Raw genomic sequence first — 11,231 nt, 5'->3', positions numbered from 1 at the left:
TATACTGTATCAAACTTGATTCGTGGCAACTGCTGTAAAATCGTTATCATTACCTGTTTCAATTCATGGATGTGTGTAAAATACCGCTACTCACGAACAAATGAAAATCCAACTTTTCTCTTTCGTAACCTAACTGTACGCAATCTGTCTCACGTATAGTACTAAAAGTGCGCCACAGTTACTAAAGCTACACTAAACTTTTGAGCTATACCTATACCCCATACGGTAGGCTACTCCCCTGGCCTAACTTAAACTCCACTGCGTCTACAATGTGTAACGTATTCATACTATTGTTGTTGGTCAAGATAAATTCTTTTCTTTTGTTTGAATCTCTGACTGCAATCGGGCTAATCATATTTAGCAGCTTACAGTCGTGCATCATTCTGACAATTCTCATCATACTTTTTATCTCGAGCTGTGAAAACAACTCATAAATTATACTTGTGCATAGCTACGTAGAAACACGCTATACAGTACATTTTATATTCAGCTGAAAACTGGATTGCAAAAGATGCCGTAAGTGTAACCACTCGATATGGGCGATTTCGTTCACGGTGACTCCCAGCATTAATCAATACAAATCAATAATGCATTACGTACGGCACTCTTGAGCGTAAATAACGATAGCCTTGACTGCGATAGTGCGGCCATGACGGAAAGGCGAACCCAAACCTTCATTTACTTGTTTTGTGATATCCGCTAATAATTGGTTCACCTCAATCGTCATATATGCTGATAATGATTTATTTCTCTAATACTAAACCACGGGCTTTGGAATTGGAATTCGTAGACCCTCAAGAAATACGTGACGAAGTTTTAAGGGGAAGGTGAAGGACCAGTAAAGATTTTAGAAATGAAATTATGGTAATACCCGATATGAGATGAATACAAATTAAAAAACTTTCTGAAGAATAGTTGATATTTTTGCCTGCGGCTTTGTTTTTAATCCTTATTGCCCATTTATTTGGGATCTAGCATAACAGTTCTAGCAATTCCTTACTCAATTCTTGACGTCACAAATGTAATTTTAGGATTATGCGATTATCGCGGATACGGGATGGGAAAATGTGCGAGGCAGTTCATTGGCCTGTTTTGCATATAAACGCGAATATAAATTGCAATCATAATAAACCAATTGTGCAAAAACTGCCGATCTCGTGCAGATCGCTTTTTGCGTTTATATATTGAAATTGTGTCGCATAATAGCAGAATATACAGAGAGTCAAGATTTTCATATTTGCTCTCTATCAAAACTTAAAGTCAAAACCGGTTGGATTCCAATGATGACATGTCGTCCTGTCAAGGAGGCTGTTTAAGGCACACAGCAGCATCGCTTACATTAAAGTTGCGCTTTTGTCTGTATATATATTTTTGACAGGCCACGAAGGAGACCGCACAGATCAATAAAATATTTTGAGGGTCTGTGATAGGAAATGTTCAAGAACCACTGTGCTGAACCGTACTTTTTGTAAAGCAGAAAGCCCTTTTAAAGCGCGTTATAGGCCTATATTTACCTCGTTGGACAAGAAGTGGACCTATATGGTGGCCCATCGTGGTCACGCGTAAAATTGAAAGTAAAAAACCGAAAATAAAAAAATAGTTGTGAAAAAACATAAAAATAATTGAAAAAAAAATAAAAAAATTAAAATTAAAAAAAAAACGGAAAAAAATGGAAAAAAAAAATTAAAAAAAAAAAAAAAATTTAATAAAAAGAAAACAAGAGAGCAATGCTCAAATATATGGACACGCAGAACAATTCCCCAAAAATCATATGCGGTGACCAGCGACTAACATACCGGCGGTGACTTACCAGTACCTGTATCGGGGTACCGTGACGGTACAGGGACTGTCATAGATATTTTAGGTCCTGTGACAATTGAAACATCAGTTGAAATATCTCGTGATATGAGTCAATTATGTACCGTATTATCGGATCAGGTACCGAACCACAGTCAAACATTTCACATAAAAACGTTACTAAATAACATGCGTCAACTTAACACCAGCCGAATCGGGGTACAATTTTTGGTACAGTGACTGTCATAGCCGTTTAGGGCTGATGGACAATTCGACTACACGGACAACTCACCAGGCCTAGGGTGGTGTAGCCAGTCTGCGGACAATTGCATTCAAACCGCTATAAAACAAAAACCAATATATCTAACCCGTTAATTTTTTCACCGTGGGTGCATTGGCGGCATTTATTCTACACGCTAAACCTCGTATTAACTTTCTACGACAAAGGGTTGAAACTATACAAATCCCCAAAGTACGGCACTCGAAAGACGTATTTGCGACCTAACGACCAGTGTGCGACCACGGATTTCAAGCCTTGATCATCGTTTATGCTGCGTCGAGACTATCGCATACGCAGCCATACAGCAATCAAACAGACAAAACACAAATTGGTCGCAAATTGGTTGACAATTGTTGGTCTTGTGACAGCGTGAAAACATTGGGCTTCTAATTGCATTTCTGACCGTCATATATTTCAAGAACACGGTTATTTCGAACAAAACTCGTTAAATTATAAACAAAGCACCACATCACAGCAATCAAACAGACGAAAACACGGTGGCCGCAAATTGGTTGACAAAGATATTATCGACGTATCGGAAATGCACACCCCCTATTCCCCCTCCTTCAAATGTAGAAACGCGAAACTTTCAAATATGGTTAAAAGAAACACAACTCTACCCACCTGCCAAGTTTCATCTTTTTATTTCTCATATTTGTATGGATTTTCAAGCTTTTGACAGCTACGAGTTAGTTCAGTGTCACCGCGCTGTGTTACGGTACCAGAACTCCTGTCTTGTGACAGCGTGAATTGAAATTGCAAGATGGTCCGTTGGACACAAAATGGCGTCCGATATCCAATGAACGTTTAGTGACGTCATAGCAAACAAAAACAAATCTTACAGAGCTAACAGAAATATTTGAAATAAATAAAAGTAATAGCCTTCTGGAGAAAAATTTCATCTTCAACCACTGAAAATTTCAAAGCAATTAGTCCAGTAATCAAAGAGAAAAGCGACTTTTTAAAAACGTGTCAAAGAACAAGAACAAGAACAACAACAACATAATATTGAAACGATCGTTATGTCCACTACGTGTCCAATAAAAAGGTTGACAACGATGGTCCGCCTCGTGGCCCATCGTTGTCACGCGTTTTTATTTTTAGAAAATTTGCTTCTGCTTGGGACCAACGTTGTCAGGCATAATCCTACGCGCACAAATGTGTTCCCCGGGTTTCCAACTCACTACTGATTTTCTTGAGCAATATTCAATATGAAAATGTTCTATAAATTCTCAATGCTACAAGTTCAACAAGAAGTAATATATTTATAATAATGATAAGAGAATATAGAATTGAATACGAAAATTCGGAAAATTTGTTTTTACGTGTAGAAGGTAATTTAATTGGAGAATGCTGCTTAACTACTCAGTTGTCTGGACACTCGCGATGCCGGTACCGTACCGTCTTACCAAATACCGATAGTCGGTTATAGTCGCTTTGCGTCTGACCGTCCCGGTAGCCATGCAATCACTCATGAAGGAATGGGAGATACGGATAGTCTCGTAGAATATAGACTACTGAAACACTCTCTGCGCCTGCCTCATACCGTACAGCCGTAACGTACCGATCCAGACAAATGATAAATCGCCCGTGCTCAACCATTTATTTCAATCCATACCTCGATCCTAGTAGAATATAGTGAGTCGAGGTTTAGATTGAAATAAATGGTTGAGCACGGGCGATTCATCATTTGTCTGGATCGGTACGTTACGGCTGTACGGTATGGGGCAGGCGCAGAGAGTGTTTCAGTAGTCTATATTCTACGAGACTATCCGTATCTCCCATTCTTTCATGAGTGATTGCATGGGTACGGTCAGACGGTACCGTACCGGCATCGCACGAGTGTCCAGACAACTGAGCAGTTAAGCAGCATTTTCCAATTCAATTACTTTTTACACGTAAAAACAAATTTTCGTATTCAATTCTATATTCTCCTATCATTATTATAAATATATTGCTTGTGGTGGAACTTGTAGCATGGAGAATTTATAGAACATTTTCGTTTTGAATTTATTGGATATTGCTCATGAAAATCAGTAGTGAGTTAGAAACCCAGGAAACACATTTGTGCATGTAGGATTAAGCCTGACAACGTTGGTCCCAAGCAGCATCAAATTTTCTAAAAATAAAAACGCGTGACAACGATGGGCCACGAGGCGGACCATCGTTGTCAACCTTTTTATTTTATTTTTATCCAATTTTTTATTTATTTTTTTTTAATTTTTTTTTCTTTTGATTTTAATTTTCAATTATTTTTATGTTTTTTCACAACAATTTTTTTATTTTCGCTTTTTAATTTTTTTTTTTTAATTCTTACGCGTGACAACGATGGGCCATCATAGACCTATGTATCGTCTTGTGATTATGTTGTTGTTTGTATTCTTTTTTTTTTTTTTGGAGTTGTGAAAAACTTCCCTTTTCTCTTCACCTTCTGGACCAATTTGATGTTTGAAATATTACGTGGTTGAAAATTACTGTTGTCGCTAAAAGGCTATAACTTTCAATTTAAAAATTTATGTGGAATCGAATCTCCAAGGGATTCGATTATTCCTTTGAAGTTCTATGTGATGACAGCATTAAAATTAAAAATTGCAAACCATGAGGCGGCTCCACGATCGCATTTCAGCAATCTGGTGATCAGCGAAGTAGTGATTTTTTCGATAAGACTTCGGCGGTACTGTAAAAGATTTGATACTAGTTCGTTTTGGCCTCCGTGTCTATATATTTGAGCATTTCTCTTTTGCTCCAATGAAAATAGGTTTTGGGCGTGTACCCTTGATGGTTATTTATGACGCCCTGTCGAAATGTTCCCTCTCGGATTTACTCCTCCCCGCATGGCTCCCGCTCCGATGTGCAACGGTTACTAGCTCATATTGACCACACACATTGGGATTCTAACACTTCAGGGCTCCACTACTGAAGTCAATACACTCAGATACAATACACACCACGCGTTGGGCGCCCTTGTTCTACGCCAAGGGGAGACAATTTCATGTCCCAAACTCTGCTGCAACTTGGAACACACAGTCTTTCTACCACTAGACATTTTCGTCCGCCATATCGAGCTCACTACACATATGGGTGTACGGTCGTGTTCAACAAAACAGTCCATGCCCAAAACAGCCTATGAAATATTTTTGTCAGCCATTACCACCCGACTTCTCATCACCGCAGTCGATCAGTTCAGTGCAAAACAAATAAAAACACATTACCCAAGGTATTCAACCCGAAAGTCTTAACTATAAAGAAAATTGTTTTTGACATGATAATGGTCCATGATCTACTACTGGTCAGGGTAGACCGGTACACATTCACCACCGCCGAATGAAGACACATCAACCTCACTCCTCGCCCTTTTGGGTTTGGGTTGCTCCTTTCCGAGATTGTAGTCATGGTCCGCTTAAAACGCCATTCCCGAAGTTGACGTTTCCGGCACATAATTCCTCCATGCTGCCTCCACCCTGTCGGCCGGAGAAAGAGATCGAAAGACACAGTTTTTCTCTCACGTGCAGTGAGAATTGAATAAGGGTCAACCCAACAGTCTATCAGTGATTTCCCTACACCCCCCCTATAGGGGGTGAACACCCCCTCTAAAATTTCAAACACCCCCCCCCCCCCCCCCCCCTAATTTTGGGGTGTGATTCCACACAGTAATTGCTAATTCAAATATAATTATTTTTAAATATATATGGCATAACTATTAACTATGGCATATTTATCAGTGTATATTAGGGGTTTCCAAATCGCAGTCTGCGGGCCAATTACTGTCCGCGTAACGATTTAAAATGGTTCACCGAACTTGAGAAACAGTTCAACTGCACTTATGTGCTTACCTTTTGAGTTTTAGATATCGTCGATGGTTACATCATTATCACAGTTTAAGCACGTTTATTTCCTAACAATTGAATTATACCGGTATCTTATGTATACGTACCCGTATTAGGATTACACACTGCAGTGTTTTGAATATCAGCCGTATATTAGGACGGCTCAAAGATGCCACAAAACGAAAACTAGGCACTGAAAACAGACGTTTGTTAGATGAATGGCAACGTTTTTATTTCTTTATTGAAAAGAATCAAACTTCAGCGATTGTCTTCATTGCCAACAAAAAATTTCAGTTCTGAAGAAATACGACATTATGCGCCATTATGATCGATTGACGCGCGTATTTCAAAATTTAATTCATTGCTTAATTCATAAAAAAGTCGATCAAACATGCTCAAAAAAATGTGAAATGAAAGCGGATCTACGTTATTGGTCAGTTATAGTGTAGCCCGCAACATTGATAAAAAGAATCTCCCTTTTGTTGAGGGGGGATTTTCGCGCGAATATGTGCTGCAAGTTTTGGAAGTCATTTCTCCTGATATAAAAGGTAATTTTCCAGCATCAGTCTTTCTAACAACTCAATTATGAACCTTAACAAACCAAAACTTTGGTCGAGACTGACAGACAATTACTTGACTGCGTTATTTGGAATACAATGTAATGAATTGGAGCCACGTTTTAATGAAACAAAATTATGGCATTTCGTTTTTATATATATATATACATACATTGGGATGTTTTTTGTTTATACAATGCCAGATGAGCAAGTAACTTCATTAGTCACTATCAGTTGCGAATTATTTGTTGAAAGCCGTGCTTGTTATTTATTTTTCGGGAATTCCATCAGCTAACTATTATAATTATTAATATAACAAACATAACAACATGCAATGCTAGATGTATCTAAAATCAAGCTTAGAGCCTATTTTGGTGCCTATTTTTCAAAATTTTCTCAGGGCGCTTCAGCACGCCCTGAACCCTAGCCGTGTATTCGCGCACTTTATGTCGCTCCTATTTTTGACCCTCCAATTTTATTCTGCTGTGTATTTTGGATCGCGGTCAATCAGCTTGGGGGAACCTTCATGTATATCGTTTCTTAAAAACATACCAATTTTTTAACGATACAAATAGTTTTATAGCTAATAGCAAATTATTTACCACCCCCTAAATTTCGAAACACACCCCCTAAAATGAAAAGCTGGGGGGAACATACTGCAGTCTATAAACATAAAAAGTATATATACACACAATATACACGCGGTCGCTATGGTCCGCGACAATATCGATGGATTAAGAAAACCTCGCCAGATTATTTTTATACGATGAGGCCATGCTCGTTGACGTTTTCATCAATTATTAAAGATAAAACGGAAGAAAAAAAAGCCAATTGACTCTAACTGCTATTTCACACGTGCCGTTAAAATCAAAGTGACTAAAAATCAGATAAAATAGGAAGTTTCAACGGAAAGTCAGGTAAGCAGATACCCGCTTTAGACACTCGATCAGCTGATTAGAAATCCTGCGCGTCATCAGCTGATCGGAAATCCGCGCTAGTTCAAACGGCTGACAATGGAAAGCAACATGTAAACATGTATTATATTGTAAAACGACATCACCTGTGTGACATAACAATTACCTGAATGCGACGCAATCCGTGTTTCACAAAAAAGCCTACATTTAATGTCTTTAAAAAATCGATCTCATAGATGCGCAATATCTGAAATTTCGAGAACTTGAAGCAGGCATCACTGTATTCAAAAATTCCTGACATTTAAGTACTTTTGAACATTTCTCTCTTACGCAAATTTGACCCTGGTCTACGAAATGTTTAAGACACATAACTGAATAGGTCAAAGTCGGTTATAATATTTGTCATTTTAACCATTCCACAAGGAAGTCGTGATATGTTTCCACAGGCAAGTTTGACAGCTTCCGACTAGAACAAGAATGTTAGATCACGTAGGTGTATTCCCGAAAGGTTACATTCTTGCAGTCACGTTTTCCAAAGAATAGATTTTATCAAGAAACCATTACAACCTAACTAAAGAGGTCATTACGAAATTATTTTAAGGGAAAAAACTTGCTTTACAATCTTAACTAGAATAAACTCGAGTAAATATCTATGAATCAAATAAAACCAACCGAACGGAAACGATGCTTCCCGCAAAAGAGGAATTATTACAAACCGAACCTGACGATAGAATTTCTACCTCAGTCAGATCTCATGGCAGGAATAAGCACCCAACTAGGAACCAGTGACCAACAAAGTCAAGACACGACTCGGAAAAGTGGTGAATCCTCTAAATCGCTATGGCCAGGGGACGGACACAGGGAAGCAGAGTCTAGTCCAGGGGTTCCCAAGCTTCTTTCATGACGACCCCAAACACAACTTTCAAGTGTCCTGTGCGACCCCAAGTGGGCAGCGAAAGTATTTTAGATTTTATTGACCATATTAATTATTCCAGTGAGGTAGGTTGTTATTATCCTGACAATTTCAATCCTAGTTACAATTGTATACCTTTATGCTTCACGATTCTATCGTTGCTGAATTTAATCGTACGTTTTACGGAGAAATAGAATATTAAGAGATAGCGAACTCGAAACGTTGTGTGGACTCATGCCATAAGGTAGATGTTTCACACTTAACCCTTGATACAGCGGTTCTCAAACTTTTTGGTCGTGCTGCGCCAAATTAACAGGGAAAAACTCACGGCCTACTTGCACAAAAAAATGTCTACATTTAAATAAAACTCAATTTTGAGATTGTTAATATGTACTCTATGCCTTTTACAGTCTGTAATCATGCAGGCCTAAAGAATAAAGGAAATATTTCAATTCTCTGCCTGATTTTCCCTCAAAATACTAAAAAAATTAAATCGATTTTGCTAAACTCGGTTCAGAAGATAAATAAACTGCAGCTCGCGAGGCTGCAGCAAATATCAGAGTTACGTTATCAATTGAGGAAGATACTACGTAACAAAAAAGTAAACCACATAGAAAGTTGGAATGAATCAATTAATTCATATACACAGCGTTTGAAATAAAAACCATGAAACATTTACAATAAATACAATATGTAAAATATTCAATCATATATATCAGGGGACAGGGGTGGCCAACACGTCGAACGTGATCGACCGGTCGATAGCCACGTCTCGAGCAGTCGATCGCGTCTGATGTTGAGGGAATTTTATTGAAATACCTCCCAAAATTGCCTCGAACCAGTTGTTTGTTTTACAACAGGAAGAATAAAGTACTTTACATGTGCATAATACAATATGCACATACAGTATTTGAGTCTGTTCAACGCCGATAAAGCATATATTACGTAACAAATGCAAGTTTTTCTGCTGCCAAGGTTTAAAAATGCAGTGCCGAATATAGCGTGTCTAGACTGACACACGATCCTACAATGACTTCCGCACTATGCGAAAGTTATTGTCTCACTCCAAGAATAGTGTGATAAATTTTATTCGCAATGGTAGCAGTAGCATCAAAATATCCAATCTGTTCTAATACTAAGCAAGCGAAGAATCGCGTTTGGAGGAAATTGTAAATTAGATACTGAAGTTTGACATGTAAGTCATGTAACATTCATGGTTTGAGAATATTTATTTTTCGCTGTTTGAATATGACTTAGCAAGGTTTCTTGAAGAATTTTCAACACTTACGACTAAAAATCAGGCACGTCCTTTATCTGAATTGTACGATTTAAATAAATCTTAAATAAATAATGAAACATTCACTCTGGGTGCAATTAAATCAACAACTCAAATGGAACATAAAAAATACGAATTTTGTGTCGATTTCAATAACAAGGTGCCCACAAAGCCTTCTTATTGGCAGCGGGGGAATTTTTAGTATGTGTGTGTGCAGTTATCTGCACATTCAGTGCCCATTCGTTTTTGTGTAGGACCTTATTACAGATCAGTCGATCTTTTTTGAAGATTTTAATCGATCGCGGTTGAAAGCAGGTTGTCCACCCCTGATATATATGTTCAACACAATTCTGATAATTTTGGGGGTGCACTTAGCAAACCGTCGCAGCGCACCGTTTGGGACCCGCTGTCTTAAAACAAGTATATATACGCTTGATATCCAAATCGGAACCGGCCAAAGAAAAACATGCAAAACATTATTATTCTCAACTCTTGTCCGAAGGCCCGAAGTACGCCATCAATCTTCTCGACAGACATCGTGACACTGCTTGTAAGCTTGTCGCGCGCGGATCGATCAATAACGAGGAAGCAAGCCAGAATAATAAAGTTCAAGCTTCTTGGCACACAGCTCTTCTTGAATCCATAGTAACTATTCCACATTCGCATCACCATAATATTTGCATTTGTTATTTTGTAACCACTTTCATGGATGTAGGTAATAACTGGGGCTATTACTATATCAGAATATTGAGCGATAAAAATAATCGGAGATAAATAATCCATAAAAATTAGCACCATAAGAGACACATAAACATGGTAAACGAGAATTCATGAGTATTTTCTGTTGTACCATGTTGAATTATATATAAAGATGTGTGTTTGATCAGGTGCATGTTATGTAAAATAACATGTATGTTATGTGCGTTTCATTATATGACCTCTAACACAAGCACAACTTGCGAAAATACCTTAGCCTACATAGTTGAATTGGCAGAGTGGACCTCCATCTTCTAACAATACCATGCTTGTCTGGTTATGTCTCATCAGCAATAGCCTTTTGCCAATGACAGCGAAGGGAGCTGTCATCAAACATCAACTAAAAATTGCCAACTTCAAAATCCTATTTGACTTCTCGAACCAATCGTTTTTCAACTGCTGATTCATTGGAATGAGAAGTGCCATTGGTTTTTTTTTTTTGACAATGCTTTGTCTATCACATGTTGATTCCAGTTTCCTATTCCTTTTTCTACAATCTACATGATATACATTCTTGAATCACCGTCCTAACAACCGATTGTCCCCTTGCTATCCAAAATCTTTGACTGATGCAAGAACGTGAAGAGTTCCAGAGTAACCTGTATTTCTTTGATGCATGTCGCTGATCAGATCGTCTTTTTTAGCCAGCATAGGTGTTTGAGATGGGGTATTGTCCCAATACATTCGGACCTATCAGCATTTCAATGGTGCCACTTTAGGGAAAGATAAACCATGTAAATGTGCATAATGCTTCTTTATTTTCTGATTTGGATAGAGTCACGTAAATCAGGATTACACTAAAGGTTAAAACAATATCCATGCATATTTCATTAGGCTTATAAATACCAGTAATTGTGAAAAATCCTATTTTCCTGTGTAGGGCTTGGAACCACTGATGGTGGAAAATTGTG

This window comes from Styela clava, chromosome 6 (assembly GCF_964204865.1).
Source record: "Styela clava chromosome 6, kaStyClav1.hap1.2, whole genome shotgun sequence".
Classification (NCBI taxonomy): domain Eukaryota; kingdom Metazoa; phylum Chordata; class Ascidiacea; order Stolidobranchia; family Styelidae; genus Styela; species Styela clava.
Note: the sequence above shows the minus strand (reverse complement) of the source record.